A 17,462-nucleotide genomic window follows, 5' to 3' on the forward strand; every position below is an offset into this window, starting at 1 on the left:
ATTTTATAATCCACAATGGTAGTAATGCTCTGACAAAGAGTACTGCTAATAAAAAAAAAAGTCACAAACATTTTGGCACTCTACATTTTACCTAATCTTTTTTTGACTGAACAACAAATAGTCAATATTTGTAGCAAAAATTTAAGGATGTAATAATAAAATTTGCTAGTTTAAACTGGTGAGAACAAAAGGTAGTGCTATCTGAATATAGTATCCAAATCACCAGTAAGGTTTTAGAGGAAATGAGATGAAGGATGAAACCTAAAAGAAAGTAACTGTTAACAAGAATAGTTTAAAAAGTACTCACAATGCATATGAAAATTTAAATTCTGTTTTGCTTAGCTTAATACAAGCATTTTCTAAATAGTTAACAACTAATATCAGGTGAAGTGGAGTAGGACACAAAGAGAAGACAAGATGTGAGAAAACTTAATACATCCAACATGGAAAACCTTGTTAATTCAGCCATAGTTGTAAGAAACGATAAATTCTAACCTAATTAGGTATATACCAACTCCCCAAATCAATCATCAGATGAGTGAATAGTTACTATCTACAAAATAGCCTACTACATGCAACACAATATACACACATTAAAAAATAATATATGGGCCCTCCCTTGTGGCACAATGGGTTAGAATGCAGCATTGCAAAAGAGCAGCAGCTGCTTCAGTGTGAGTTCGATCCCCAGCCCTGGAGGTGATCCACATGGAGCAGCAGACCTCTCCTGTCTTGCCCTCTGTTCCCCTCAGCATTGTACTTTTTTGATCTGCCTGTTTTGCTCCCCACTCTGTCTGGTGAATCTCCTCACTCCCCCTGCATCTCTGGCCTGTACCCCAGTTTTATGTGTGTAAATGAATAGATAAATAAAAATAATAATCCTTACAGCAATTTCACAACAAAATGACAATCAATCAGAAGTGAACAATTTAGCCACCAGAACCAGGATCTGGGCAGAGAAGCACTTTCAATTTTTGAGGGTATTTGACAAAGACTGAGTTCTGAATTAAATCTGCCTTATGAATTACTCAATTTAACTGAATGATTTAAAAACTTTTCTTTGGTAACTTGGAAACATTATGATCAACTATGTTCTCAGAGGTCACTAAAAATTCAGGGCAGTTTTCCCTAAATTCGACAAGCCTAGAATATAGAACTCTGAATTACTAGCAATATTTTAGTCTTTCTGCCTCTTTCCTCCCCATCATAGTTGTCCCTCACTGATCATTGCTGACTATGTGCTTACCTTCAGCAGCATATCTTCACTCCTAAGAATTATTTGAAAGCGAACGAGCAGGTTTATTGTAATTAGGTATACAACAAGAGTAAGCAGGTTGTGAATTATGGTCTAGCAATTTAGATCAATTTTCTCTTTAGCATCAGATGACTAATAATAGCCTTTTGTGTTAGGCCCAGGCAATTCTATTTTGATCAAGTATGTTGTTTCTTCTTGTTTTTAAAGTTTACTTCCTTTAAAAAAAAAAAAGGATTTATTTATTTATTTATGCATTACAGAACTGGGGTACAGGCCAGAGGTGCAGGGGCGGTGAGAGGATTCACCAGAGACAGTGGGGAGCAGAACAGGCTGACTGACGAAGTACACTGCTGAGGGAAGCAGTGGGCGGGTCAGGAGAGTTCTGCCCAGCCAAGTGGATCACCTCTGGGGTAGGCTGGGATGGAACTCATGAGGAAGTGGCTTAAGCTTCTTAGTGATGTGCTTTAACCTGCTGAGCCACCAGAGAGGAAGGACCCTACTTGCTAATTCTTAATGGTTTCCTTATCTTCTATCTCAGAGAGCCATTTTGGATGATTAGCTGCAAAAATTGAATGAGAAAGAACTTAGGTAAGAGCATGGTTACAAAATCTGTAGTTTGCAGATTATAAGTAATTTCCTCCTCCCTCTTCAAGTTACATTATACTTCATGCTGTAAAATTTCAGCTCCAAATAAATGATGTTATTATATTATTTCTAGAAGCTTGTGATCTGGAAGGTTAGAAACTAAAAACACGTGGGACTTACAGCCTGAATAGGGAGAACACGAGGGAAGACAGCAAAGGAGCTGTATGACTACCATACCATTCTTCAATTTTTTGAAGTTTATGTAAAATGACTATTCTCAATTCTGTTAACAGATGTACTGTTTAACATGTATCCAAAAATGTGTTTGTGTACTAAGTGTTATTCCAAAGACCAAATGAGAAACAAAACTTCATAGTACAATAGACTTCAATTAAAAATAAAGATGGATTTTAAAAAACGATGCTTATTACAATATCACTGCAAGTGTTTGAATAGTATTAGTGCATGGGAAGTTAAAGGGTATTTTTGTAAAGAGTGGAAAAATACACTAGATGACCTGTTAAGCATAACTCTTAACTCCATAAGAGAAATGTTTTATACAGACAATTCAATAACAGAAGTTCTCATTTTTGCATTTTATTTCCACACTGAAAATATTGATAAGTCATAACAACTATCCAAATAGTATGGAAGCACACGGTATCCAAAGTTATCTGTTCAACTTCATGATAGTACTTACAGACCATACTCTATCTATTAAGGGTTTAGGTAAGAAACACTTTGAGTGATATAATTATTTTCTTTTTTAGGCAGGAAAATCACAACAACATCAATAACCCCATCGTTGCACACGTACACCCAATGAAAAGGAACTAGAAACTATACTTACTTTAAGGAAAAAATCACTTCAAAGATGAATCATATGACATATGGGCACTGACAGAACTTGAGAATCCAAGTAAATGAAAGAGGAAAGGAAGCAAACTAATTATAAAAAATTGATCTCAGCAGTCTGTAGGAATGTAAGAACTCCAAGACAGTTGGATATAACCCCCAGAGAGCTAAAGAAAGCTAGATTAAAAAAATAAACTTCAAGAGAAATGAAGGAAAACCAGTCACTATTGCATTATTATTAACATAGGCCATCCCCTCACCTCCATGACAGGTGGGAAGCACATATGTGGAATGTTTCATCTTAAAGCAAATATCGCCAGTTTATAAAAGAAAAAGCGCTAGCAGTAAAGGCTAATCTAGAGTAAAAATTAAATAACATGATTTTCTCTGAACACTCCAGATATTAACTTTCCACTTACTACTTCTGATTTAATCTTGTGAAAGTGGACAAATTACACAATACCCCTAAGGAAGCAGACATGTAATTTGTCTGTCTAGCACCCCTTACTACAGAGGGAACCTCCCTCCCTTTACTGCATAACAACAGACCTGTAAACAAGGATCTTCAGAACCTCCCACAAAAGCAGGACAAGAGACCCTGCCTGACCAGAGTACCCAGTTCCTTGGACTTTTCTGGTAGGTTAATACAGAAGATTGGCTCTTTCTGCTGATCTGGGAAGAACTGACTCTGGAAATAAAAGCGGCCCCTCAAACACAGAGTCTGCTAACAGAATGAAAAAAAGTAGCAGAGCTGACAAAGGGAGTAGGAAAAAACCCTGCAAAATTCTGTTTTGCTTAAGCTGGATTTTTTGGGTTTTGCAACTCAAAGAGCCCTAATATCTGCAGTATCTTATTTGCTTTTTGTGGATCAGAAGGGAAGAGTTAGTCACTGTTTAACTGCAGAATAAATATGAAGAGGATTATCACTGCCTTTTATTATTGATTATACTGCACCATGCAGGTAAAAGAATTAAGAACAGAATTTAGCTTTTATTCCAACCCTAAAAAAAAGCCCCTTGGCAAATAAGAAAAATTAAAGTCTCTTAGTTAACATCATTACAACAAATACAAAAATATACAGCACTCTGTAAGATATAATACTTGCAAATCATATTGCTGAATGCAGAACTTGTATGTAGAACACACAAAGAGTTCTTACAATAACAAGATAAACATTCTAATTTTCTATAAGTGGGCAAAAATTTTGGGTGGACATTTTACCAAAGAAAATACATTAATGGCTAATAAGCATATGAAAAAATGCTCCAATACCATTAGTCACTAGGGAAATGCAAACTGACACCACAAAGACACTACAATGTTGTAACAACTATGGTAATTTTTAATAGGTTATTAGTGAAGGTTATTAAGATGCAGAGGAAATAGAAACCCTCAACACTGCTGGTGGAAATGCAAAATAATATGCAGTCATTCTTGAAAAGCCCAAACAGTTAATCATAAATGCATCACATAACCTATCAGGTCCACTTACCTAAGAGAAATGGAAACACAGGTTCATACAAACACTTGGACATGAATGTTCACGGCAGTATTATTCACAAAAAGGAAAAACAATGTAAATATCCATCAACTGGTAAATGTATAAGCAAAACATGGTATATCTGTAGAATACTTAATTACTCATCAGTAAAAAGGGATGGACAACATGAACTATAAAAACATGCTAAGTAAAAGAAATGAGATCCAAAAGACCACATACTGTAGGATTCATTTACATATCATGTCTAGAAAGGGGCAATCTATGAAGACAGAATGTAAGCTAACATTTGTGCCTAGGGCTGGGGGTGAAAATGAGGACTGATTACAAATGAGCACAAGAGATTTTACTCAAGTGATGAAAATGTTTTACAACTGGATTATGGTAATGATTACACAACTAAAGTTACCAAAAATCATAAACATAAAATGGACAAATTTTACATGAAGATAATTATCTTTAAGAAGTTAATTAGAAAAAGTGAAACAGACTAAAGAGAACACAGTAAGCATAGAAAGTATTAACCTCAATTGAATTCCAGACTGATCAGGAGAAAAACAATTTTTAGAAAGACTACTAGGGAAATATGCAATTTGGACTAGATATTAGATGTTATGGAATTATTAGCTACTTTCTTAAAAACATGCTAAGATACATGTCACAGTAGTGTTACTGCAGATGCGATGTATATTAGTAATTGCCTGGGGTTGGGAGGTTGAGGGGATAGGGATGATGGCAATTGAGCTTCAATGGGGTAGCTTTATAAGGTAAGGAAAATTCCTGAATTAGACAGTGGTAATGGCCACACAATTCTGATTAAAGTAAAAACCACTGAATTGTACACTTTATAAAGGTAAATTTTATGTATGAATTATCTCCATAAGCCTATTTTTTAAAAATCTAGTATGAACTACCCCTAAATAAACAAGACAGAAAGACTATTCACAGAATAAAAAATATGACCAAAGAATGTACAAATGTTCAGTTATAATAAAATACAAACTTTAGCCAGAAAACAAACAAAACATAAAGACATGATGGATTTTATGATCTGAATGAAAATGAAGGATAAGAAAAGATAAGCAGAACAAATGATCAAATTTCATTTTGTTCTGAGGAACCAAGAAAGCTACTAAAGCCCACAGCAGCTGTGTGAGCAGACACTCTCCAAGCAAAAGGCTATGTTCTCTCCATCTTACAAAGATGTTCTCATCCAGGGCACACCGGCAATGGTGAACCCCTTCAATGTGCCCTACCTGTAGCTGGTACAAGATGGTTTTATGAGCCCTCACACTAGCACTGAGCCTCTGAGGCTATCCCACTGCTCCAGCAACATGGCAGCTATCGTACTGGAAGAGGCATTTCTGAATCTGGATCCATGAAATGTTAGGCATTATGTTGCTTTGGTGGGGTCTAAAGTTGTAGTCTGATACACAATGCTGTGGATTTAGTTCTCTTGATCCAGTGAAATACGTGCAGATGGATCCCATAAATTAAATAAATACATATAATATATATAGTAAATATAAATATAATAAATATATGTAATTTAAATATATATGATATATAGTATATTGTTATTGAATCAGGAGAAAGGTGCTTCTCAGGTCCTCCAGAGACATGGATTTAGAGGTGTATGGAGGGACTCTGCCCATTCCATCATGGTCAGCACTCTTAACTGCCCAACAAAGGTCATCTACGATTCTGTGAAGGTCTACTCTGTCAGACTCTCTCACCCTCCTGCACCTGAGATGCTAAAGCCTCTAAAGAAGCAGCTTGGTTTAATTCAGAAGGCTGATCAAAGCAAATGTAGACTGAATCTGCTGGTCAACTGAAAAAAGTACAAAAGGAATTTTTATACTTGATAGTATAAAAAACTGTCTATTCCTGATCTCCCTACTGTAGAGCTATTGCACTAAGCAGGAGTCTCAAACTTGTTATTTAAGTAAACCCAATGCTCATAAAATGAATAAACCCCACAGCAGCAGATGAGAATAAATGATGTAACAGACACAATAAATTACCTTAGGTGTAGAATATAGATTAAGAAAAAATGGGCTTTGGAGACTAATAATAAAGCTACCAATAATCCAAGCATTCAGAGACTAGGGCTGGTGTCCTAGAAACCAAAGATTTCAGGGTGTGAGGAATTTTTGTCACAATAAACTATCTTAGAAAGATGAGGGGAGACAGACTGTCCTCAGGCTAAAATGGTGGGGGTGGGAGAAATAAGACAAAAAGAGGAAACTGAAAGATCAGTCTCCTGTCTAAGTCCTGCCAGCAGGTGGCAAGCACATACCAGAAGGTGAAACTTAGGGATCTTCAAGGTAGGGGTGTCACTAATACCCCACCTCCACCCCCGAGCTGAACTGCATGCCAGTGAGGGAGCAAGTGCGTAAGAGAAACAGATAAGCATGGGTTCCAGAAAATGGGAGGTGGACAAGAGTTAATCAACTAATAGTTGAGTGAGGCCCTCAACTTTGAGACAAGATTATTAACAGCCCAGCTACCAGCATTCCTGGGTCAGGCAAATATGGACAGTAAGGCCATGCATGGGCTGAGAGTTGTTGGGACTTCTAGGGAAGAGCTGCTCAGCGTAAGGGACAAAAAAAAAAAAACTAATAAATATCATACCAGCCAGCACAGTACCCCTAGGAAAAGGAAATATTCAGAATGACAGAGACAAAGGAAAGCAGCTGGTTGCTCAGGCACAGACCTCTACCATCTTGAAGTTATAAAAAATCTACTGAAAATATGCTACTTGAATATCCTGGATGTGGGCCTCCCTGGTGACGTAGTGGGATGAGGAGTAGCACTATAAATCTGCAGCCACTGCAGCACAAGTTAGATCCTGATTAGGGAGGCGACCCACATGGTGCAGCAGACCTCTCCTGTCTCATTGCTGTTCCCCTCAGCAGTATATTTTGGTCAATCTACCTGTTCTGCTCCCCACTCTGTCTCCATTGAAACCTTTCAATTCCTGCATCTTATGCATATAAGAACTGGGGTAGAAGCCAGCAGTACAGGGGCATACAGGGGCAGTGAGAGGGTTCACCAGAGACAGAGTGGGGAGGAGAACAGAGGATTCACCAGAGTGGGGAGGAGAATAGGCAGACTGCCGAAGTAAACTGCTGAGGGGAGCATCAGGGCGAGACAGGAGAGGTCTGCTGTGCCATGTGGATCACCTCAGGGCCCAGGGATAAATCTTAAAATGAAAACTTCCTGGATGAACTGAGTGGCAGTGAAATGAAAACACTCTCCAGAGCTTGGGAGACAACACTGGTGTATTCATAATTTATATGTGGATGGAATGTGTGCCGGATGATGGGCAGACATCTGATTCCACATGACTTCCAGCCAAAGGACTGGGTCTTCATGAATGAATTCTGTAGAGAATCTCAAAGTCGGATGATCCAGGCACTATAAAGTGCAAAAACCAACCCACCTCTGTGTACTCTAGGCCACCTCCACGGACACCCTTATCAAATTAGAAACTGGCCTTGCCATAGGCCCTATAAACTCAAGGACCCAAGTCAACCACATCTAAGTAATGTGAAAAGCACAAAAGCCTTATTCAAGATTTTAAAAATTTAGATGGGATCCAGATTTTCACAGAGCTATGACACTTTAGCCCAGAGGAGAAAAGGTCACCCTGTGGCAACCATGATGGCTAAATGAAGACTACAATCCAAGTTGAGAAAAATTGTGTGGATAAGCAGGAACAAACTCAGGACTTGTAGGAAGGAGAACTCCTCTCTTGCACTTTTTCTATGATATCTTTTAACAGATAATTTAACCCTGGAGCACTCCTCTCTTGCATTTTGATGCTATCCACTAGGAAAATTAATCTCCCCTGCTTTTTACCATACCTACCTGCACTATGTATCTTTTTTAAAAAGATTTGCTTATTTATGCACAGAACTGGGATACAGGTCAGAGGTACAGGGTGGTGAGCAGATTCACCAGAGACAGAGTGGGGAGCAGAACAGGCCGACTGACAAAGTACACTGCTGAGGGGAGCAGTGAGCAGGTCAGGAGAGGTCTGCCATGCCATGTGGGTCACCTTTGGGGCAGGGGCTCAAACTCATGCTGAAGTGGCTTTAGCTTCTCAGTGCTGTGCGTTAACCCGCTGCATAACCATGGAGGGCCTTCCACTAAGTATCTTAACACACACAGTGAAGACTGCAGTCTTTGAGAAGTATATTTATAACTAAATTGTCTAATATAAATGTATATCTCTATATTATATTCACAGAATATAAAGTAAAATAAAACAATCAGTTATCTCCACATAATTGACAGTTATATTGCTATTTAACATTGTTTTGGAGATGTTAATCAATGCAATTAGATAAGAAACAATTAGAAGCAGAAGTATTGAAAAAGGGAATAAATTTTATGTATAGGTGACACAATAATTGGGCCTCAGAAAAGCAATAATAAAAGTAATTATAATAATAATTCAGCAAGGCAGCAGGAAAAAAACACAGAATCAACACCATGCACATATGTGAATAATTATCTGTTAAAAGACATAATAGAAAAAACTATTGGTAAATTCCTCTCTATAAAGGTAGGGAAAGAATTTTTTTTTAAATTTTTTTATTTATGCATACAGAGCTGGGGTACAGGCCAGAGGTGCAGGAGGTGGTGAGAAGCTTCACCAGAGACAGACTGGGGAGCAGAACAGAACTACTGAGTAAGTACTATGCTGAGGGGAGCAGTGGGTAGGTCTGGAGAAGTCTGCCACGCCTCCAAGGCAGGGATCTAACTCATGCTGAAGTTGTTTTAGCTTCTCAGTGCTGTGCTTTAACTGTTTGTGCCACCAAGGAGGGAAAGGCTTTTAAGTATAACTAAAAAAATCTAAGTGCAATAAATTTAAAATTAATATATTTGAGTAGACAAAAAAATAATTTTGAAAACACCATAAGCAAAGCCAAAATATGATGGGCAAAATATTTGCAACATATATTAAAGTTAAATAGTCACTAATCTTAACCATGACTATTTATAACGTGGGCAAATAATTTAAAAATCGTTTTACATGGCCCTTAAACATTTAAAAATATGTTCAATTCACTCGTGATGAGCTATACCAATTAAAATTATACTTAGATATCAGTTCCCACATATCAGACTGGCAAAACTTCAAGTTTGAATACATATTCTGTTGGTACACCTATGGCACTCTGTGCTGGTAGGAGTTTGAAATTGCACACCTAGATACAGAGATTTGACACAATCTAACACATCTTATATAGGCTTCTACCATTATCAGAAAGTAGAAGGCTCCCACGGAACCTCTGTAAGTCAAAATACCTAAAGTGAAATAGCAACTATCATTAACTTATATGGAAAAAATTTTGAGCAATCTCATGCTACCAAATCATACCAATAACATCTACAACCTAAAATAACACTAACACATAGTCAAAACAGAAACAGTATAATAAACGCATGGCCTGTATAAAGTTATTCGCAGGGCAGGGGCTGTGTGGTACCTTTCTCACTGCTCTGATGTGCACTGCCTCTAAAATAACATTGCAGATTAAACACTAAACACTTTATTTTCATCTTTTGTTGTCAAAGTAAAAATGCTCTGCAGATTTCTTTTGTCTAGTGAAAATTACAGGTACTAACGTACTAATCACATCTTTTGTAAAAAGTGAAGGTGAAACCTCTCTGTGCATTTATCTTGACTATATACCTCCAAAAATATAACAATGTATGTATGCATAGTCTTGCATTTCTGGGCCCTCCCTCGTGGCACAATGGGTTAGAGCACAGCACTATGAAACTAGCCACAGCCACTGCCACACAGGTTCGATCTCCACCCTGGAAGGTGACCCACATGGTGCAGCAGACCTCTCCTGACCCACCCGCTGCTACCCTCAGCACTGTATTTCAGTACATCTGTCTATTCTGCTCCCCACTGTCTCTCGTGAATCCTCTCACCCCCTACAACTCTAGCCTGTACCCCAGCTTTTGTATGCATAAATTAATAAATCTAAAAAATAAATCTCAAACAAAAAAGTCTTGCATTATATCATTTGAAATTGCAAATTATTTAAATTACAAATAATTTAAATGTTATTTAAATTGTATCATTTGAAATGCAAATATAGGGGACTGGCTGCAATAAAAGGCTGTGCAATTAAAAATTAATGTTATTTTAACTTATGTGTATTACTTTTTCCATACAGTTATTAAACTGTTTGGACATAAATGCTTATTAATATGTTTACATCTAAATGTGTAATTAAACAAATTATTAGGTGTTGACCTAGGGATGTTAGATCAAAAACTTACTGGTGCTATACACTGAAAAGATTTGGATACTTCTGACAAAGTTTGGTGAAGGTTTTTAAGGATGAAAGCGTCTATGCAGTTATGAGGTTACTGTTGACTATGGTCAACAAAATTTGCAATTTGAAGGCGCTGCCCACAGTCTAGTAGGTGCTACACAGATTTTGTTGCAACACATAAGAGGAGCAACCTGGCTTGTCTTCAAAAAAAATTTTAGCTTTAAGAGATGAAGTCAGGCCCTCCCTGGTGGCGCAGCGGGTCAAAGCACAGCACTGAGAAGCTAAAGCCGCTTCCGCATGAGTTCGATTCCCGCCTGCCCCGGAGGTGACCACATGGTGTGGCAGACCTCTCCTGACCCACCCGCTGCTCCCCTCAGCAGTGTACTTCGTGGATCTGCCTGTTCTGTTTCCCACTCTGTCTCTGGTGAAGCCTCTCACCACCCCTGAGCCTCTGGCCTGCACCCCATTTCTTTATGCACAAATAAATAAATCTTAAAAAAAAAAAGAGATGAAGTCAAAAGAAAGAGTCTGGGCCCTCTCTGGTGGCGCAGCGGGTTAAAGCACAGCACTAAGAAGCTAAAGCCACTTCTGCATGAGTTCAATCCCCGCCTGCCCCAGAGGTGATCCATATGGTGCGGCAGACCTCTCCTGACCCACCCGCTGCTCTCCTCTCACCGTCCCTGCACCTCTGGCCTGTATCCCAGTTCTGTATGCATAAATAAATAAATCTTAAAAAAGAAAGAAAGAAAGATTTAATCAAAAAAATTTTTTTTTTTGGAGCGAGCAGTAAAATCTTCATAGAATTCTGAAGGACCAGTAGTTGTATACTAGATTGGGGAAAGGTATGGTTAGAATTTCAGGAAGATAAAATAGGTGACTGAGAAAATTCTAGGTTTCTAGAAGCTTGGTATTGCTGGAACTAAATGCCATATACTAAAAGAAATAAAATTAAAGAGATCAGATGTTGAAAGATTTGCATTATGAGATAAGGGATAAAAGGAGTCTGGACTGTAATAGGCAATAGAGAGTTCTAAAATTTTAACTTTGCTCTAATCAGATATGGAAAAAAGACTGGGGAGGAGGTAGGGGAGGGAGACAACTAGAGACTAAGGCTACTCCAGTAGTCTAGATTAGATCCAGACAAGGCAGCTGAACTATGGCACTTTAATCATTCAGTCAATTGGCAACCTCTATTTTCAATGGAGTGCTATGCTTGCTACTCAACTGTGCAAGAAAACAGAGACCCTGTGGCCTAGGAGACCACAATTATGATCTTTGTGGAAACTGGGGATATCTGCCCCATTCACAAGGCACTTGAGAATAGAAGACATTTCACAACTTCATTGTGTTTTATTCTCTAAAATGTCATTGTCAAATCCTGATACTTAATTTCAGTAAATGACTTCAGCAGTGAAATTGGGTCCCAAACTTTAAGGAGTTTATGCACATCAAATATTACATCTAATACAGGACTCTAGCCATAAAGATCTTTTAAAAGTAGATTGTACTTGAGTCTTCCTGATGATACAAGGGGAAAAGTCTCAGCACTATGAAGCTACTGCTAGCCACTGCAGCATCAGTTGGATACCTGGTCAAGAAGCTAACCCACATGGCAGAGCAGACCCCTCCTGTCTTGCCCACTACTTCCCTCAGCAGTGTATTTTAGTAGAGCCATCTGTTCTGCTCCCCACTCTGTCTCTGGTGAATCCTTTTACCTCCACCTCCATACCTTGCCTACACTTCAGCTCTTGTATGCATAAATAAATAAATCTTTAGGGGAAAAAAAGTAGTACTTTACTTCATGGACATTTGTTTTTTCAGTGTACAGGCTAGGCTTTTGAAAAATTAAGTCTTCACCTTCAGATATAATAAGAATGCAATTTTTTTCTAAAATTAAAAAAAAAACCCTGATTAAAGAATGGAATTAGGCCCTCCCTGGTGGCGCAGTGGGTTAAAGCACAGCACTGAGAAGCTAAAGTCACTTCCTCATGAGTTCTATTCCCACCTGCCCCGAAGGTGACCACATGGCATGGCAGACCTCTCCTGACCTGCCCGCTGCTCTCCTCCGCAGTGTACTTCATCCATCTGCCTGTTCTGTTCCCCACTCTGTCTCTGGTGAAGCCTCTCACCGCCCCTGAGTCTCTGGCCTGTACCCCAGTTCTATATGCACAAATAAATAAATCTTTAAAAAAAAAAAAGAATGGAATTAACAAATGTTGGTAAAGTTGTGGTGAAAAAGGAACTCTTATCCACTACTGGTGGGAATGCAAGCTGGTACAGCCCCTATGTCATATACCACTACGAGCATATGACATAAAACATCTAATATAAAAAGATCTATCTACATCTATGTATATAACAGCACTGTTCAAAATCACCAAATCACAGAACCAATCTAAGTGACCTTCAACAGATGAATGAATAGAGAATCTGTGGAGTATATAGTCAACAGAATATTACACACTGTGAAGCAAGATGAAACAATGGCATTTGGGACAAAAATGGATAGATCCTGAGGGAATTATGTTGTGTGAAATAAATTGAAAAGTAAAAGATTTCAGATGGTCTCACTTATGTGAACTATATAGAAAAATTACACATAAATAATACAAGAAATAAAAATTTGAGTTAAACAAAAAGATTATGATTACCAGAGGGAATGGGAAAAGGTGGTGGGTGGTGGAGGAGGGAAGCAGATAAGGTATGGGCACAGGTAGTTTGGCAGAGGGAGTAAAAAAGAAAAAGTACGAAATAAAACCTCAGAATTTTAATTTCACCTTTTCTGTATTGTAAACAAACCCAAGATATTAAGAACAGTGTCTTTCAACTAAAAGAAAAACAAAAAGTAACTGTTACTAATGTGGGCTAGAGAAAAGAGCTGACTTAGAGCTACATAATTTTTTAATTAAATTATTTTTTAATGAAGTAACACTGGCCTACAACATTGTACATGTTTTAGGAGTATAGGTTTGTATCTTTTCCATTGTATGTTATCAGCTAAAACCCACCATCAAAACACCTGTACCAAGGCCCTCCCTGGTGGTGCAGAGGGTTAGAGCACTGCACTAAGAAGCTTAAGCCCCTTCCACATGAGTATGATCCCCGCCTGCCCTGGAGGAGATCCACATGGCCTGCCCTGGAGGAGATCCACATGGCGTGGCAGACCTCTCCTGACCCACCCGCTGCTCCCCTCAGCAGTGTGCTTCATTGATCTGCCTGTTCTGCTCCCCACTCTGTTCCTGGTGAATCCTCTCACCCTCCGCATCTCTGGCCTGTACCCCAATTTTGTATAAATAAATCTTTAAAAAAAAAAAAACCTGTGCCAAATATACTTTCTCTTCTTAACCAAGATAGGAACACACCCACCCAATTAAGTCCATTTAAAAGTGCAACAACAAAAATGCACAGGTTCAGAAAAAATGGAAGTGAATTCTACGAGCAATGACTAGTAATTACACCCTTCTAAGTGTTCTGCCTCCTTTATGCTTCCATACTAACTTCAAAATGAAAATGACATATGGTCTGAAATGGTAAAAACAGATTCAGTATACCTTTGCTTCTTTCACCATTCTTTCCACTCCCCCACCGCAGACTCTCCCAACATCTCCTTTAGAAAAGAACTAAAAAATTACATGATTTCAGGCAAGGTAGCCACAAATTTCCAGTTATCTTCTCCAGTAGGGCCTTCAAAGGTAAAAAGCAGTAATGAAACATCAGAGTTGTATCCCTAATACTCTATTCTTCCATGACTTATGTGAAAAAGAGCCAGATGTTTTTTGTTTTTTTTTTCATCATAGCACAGAAGATGTTAACACTGTGTCTGTAGGCTCACTGTAGAGAAACAGAAGAATGGCTATTTAGTGAGGCCACCTGGTCAGGGTCGCAGGTAACCATAAAGTCCATTTGGTAGCCAGAAGTACTGAGGAGAGTCATATCACTTCTTTCCTGAAGCTCAACTCAATCAGAATCAAGAGCTCGCTCAGCCTTTTGCAATTAACTGCAATACCGAATGTTCTCAGAAATCACTAATTTCAAACCCAGGTTTTACAATATACTTACTGCCTAACCTCTGCCAAATAGTATGTATGAAAAAACTACCTATTTGCAAGATGGTGTGGCAATGAGAAATAATGTATAAGTAAATTTCTTATCATAGTGGTTGGAAGACAATCAGTACATGAAGACTGTTATTACCAAAAGCAATGTTGAAATAAAAAAGGTAAATCTGACCTTCATACAGTGATTATGTCACTGAGAAAAAGATTTCCCTCTCCTCAGTGTCTAACTTAAGACATTTTCCATAACCGTGAAAATAGAAACTTTCCTCAAAATGATGTTTTTCCTCATTAACATGCACAGCCTCTGATTGCAGTATTTTTGAAGTGACTGTCTTTGCCAACCATCTATTGAGGTCTACAAGTGCATGTTACACTAAAACACACATATACAGGATTGATAGTGGTACTTCTTAGAACAGAAGTTGTATAATTTGGAAAACCAGTGCAGGTTGACCACCAGGTATTTGGAGAGGAAAGGCGTTAATAGCATTTTTTAAGATGGAACTCTTGAAAGTGAAAACAATTTGACCATTTATAAATAAAAATTACACAAATGGTGATCAAGATTCTTTCCTATAATTAGCCTGTTTCCCCTGAAAGCCCTGAAAAGAAAGTGTTGTATAAAAAAGTGCTTCCAAATAAGTGATAAAGATGACTGCACATTCAGCAGACACACCAAGAGAAGAGCATCTGGATCTCTGAAAAGTACTGTGAAGGCTGCTAGGTAAATCACGCCAAGGTCATAACAAGATGTCAGGAGATTTCATGGAGAAAAATGAACCACTATAAGCAACTCTGTGATAGACCACGTTTTCCAAATAGTGGTAACTTCTAATTTCCTCTTTTTCATTGACATAGTATATGGCTCTCAACTCTAAAAGCTATTATCAACAGGATCTTGCTGATCTTGGACAATCATGCTGAAGTAGTAATTAGCATTAAAATATATAAGTCACTCTAATGCCCAGTCCCAATACTCCAAATATAATTTTAAACTTGGGGTGGGGAAAGGATTTTGGAAAGATAGCAAAGGATTGTTCTTCCACCAAGCTAAAGAACAGAAACACAAAGCAAAGTCTCTATGTGCCAAGAAACTGGAACAAAAACAAAAACAAAAGCCCCAGTCCAAAAAAAATAAATGACTCCTGGAAGGTAACTGATATAGCCTATGGATTCATTCATACAGTGAAGTAATGTGTGAATAACAACTATGTTCTAGACACCACTGTATGGAAACAGGGACGAGCAAAGAAATGGCTTCATTACTGAAGAACCAACAAGTCTAAAAATTATGTTTTAAGAGTTAGACTCATTTTGTAATAACATTGTATTAGGAGAGGTAGAAAAACAGAAACTAAGAAAGAACATTTAAATATAGCAATAGACATAAACAGGCTTTCTGCTTTGAGTTTATTAATGAAATTTGTTAGCCAGTGTTTGGAACCTGATTAAAGTTGTAATTTATTTTCAGAACTTATGACACATGTTTTATAAAGGTGCCCCACCTCCTTCCCCACCAAACACAATTTGTAAATTAGGAGCTTTTGAGCTTGACACGTAGGGCGTGGCAATGGGGTTCTCACACAACCTCAATGACATCTGGAGAGCTGTGACAAGTCTGGACATTCAGGTTTCCAAGCAAAGACCAGTTAACTCCCTAATTCTCCCTAAACCTCGAAAAATCACTGCCACCTTTCTGCGCCGTCACTCCCGCCCACTTATACACATATACCCAGACTAAAGCACACAAATCGCATCTTCCACTTCTGGGAAACCTTTAGGAACGAACTACGGAGGAAATATCCCCACACTTATGATAGCCACACTCTCTTCCTCATTTTAGAGGCCGGATTACCCGAAAAATGGGTTTAACCCGTGCCAGAGCCCAAGACCGGCTATTCAGTTCAATGCGAGAGCATCTAATGACTTCAGTCTGAAAAAAAAACATTAACTGGCACAAAACCCTGGCGGAGAGGCTTAAAGAGCAACTGTTCTAGTACCGGCAAGGAGTGGAAAGACAGGGAAGGCGGAGAGAGCTGAGGAAGGCGAAAGGACTGCGGCGGCGGGTCCCCCAAGTCACGGGCACCGCCCAACCGGGGACCTCGGCGCGCGGGCCAGAGATGCGGGGTGACCTTCCAATGAGGCCAAGTCGGAGAGGCTGCGGAGCTCGGAGAAACTCGCGGCAGCAGCCGGCTCCCCGGGGCGCATTTGCCCGCACGGCGACGAACACCGCGCGGCGGATTCCCGTGCCGGCTGGTCCCGCAGCTGCTCCCCGGGCAGAAACCGGGATGTGCAATCTCGGCGACCGGGCCCTGCGCCTGGGCCTCCGCTAGAGGCTGCCCGGACACACCCCCGTCACCGCCCCGGTGGCCCAGACCCTTCCCGGGTCGGCCCGGGGGGCGTCGCTCACCTGCACTGCAAAGCCTGTCCGCCGCCCCGTGGGCTCCGAAGCCGCGGCTGAGCAGGCTCCGGCAGGAGAGTGCTCGGCCCCTGTCTGAGGCTCCGCGCCCCGAGCGGCAGAAGGAGGAGTCGGAGGGGCGGCGGCGGAACCTGGGCGGCAGGAGGCGGAGGAGGAGGAGGAGGAGGACTCCGGGCGCTCCGCTCTCTGGAGATCCACCCTCCTCCTGGCCGCTCTGCAGCAGCAGCTGCAAATCACTTCCGGGGCGCTGGGAGCGGGGCGGGGCCGGCTGGGAGATACTTCCTGTCCGCGGGCTGAGAGGCAGGCGTGGGGAGTCGGGGCCAGAGAACAATGGCCGGGAGGGCGCGGGTGAGGCGCGTCCACCCCTGAGTGCTGAGGGCGGGATGCGCAGTTTTCCGGCAGCTCCACCCTCGTCGTCTTGTGCTCGGAGAGGTGAAGTCACCTCCCCAGGGCCCAACAGTGGCCGCCGCTCTCGCGGAGGTTCCCG

The 17,462-nt window shown here is 40.1% G+C and overlaps 1 protein-coding gene across 1 annotated transcript in view; it reads right to left on the reverse strand.

Moving 5' to 3' along the window:
* Positions 1 to 17,184, reverse strand: part of RALA (v-ral simian leukemia viral oncogene homolog A (ras related)) — a 67,470-nt gene extending 50,286 nt beyond the window's left edge. The window contains exon 1 of the mRNA XM_004676657.2: positions 16,967 to 17,184. The gene's annotated coding sequence lies outside the window, so the exon portion shown is untranslated. The remainder of the gene's footprint in view (positions 1 to 16,966) is intronic.
* Positions 17,185 to 17,462: the final 278 nt, after the last annotated feature.

This window comes from Condylura cristata, unplaced genomic scaffold, assembly GCF_000260355.1.
Source record: "Condylura cristata isolate star-nosed mole 26May11 unplaced genomic scaffold, ConCri1.0 scaffold00005, whole genome shotgun sequence".
In the NCBI taxonomy this organism is placed as follows: Eukaryota; Metazoa; Chordata; class Mammalia; order Eulipotyphla; family Talpidae; genus Condylura; species Condylura cristata.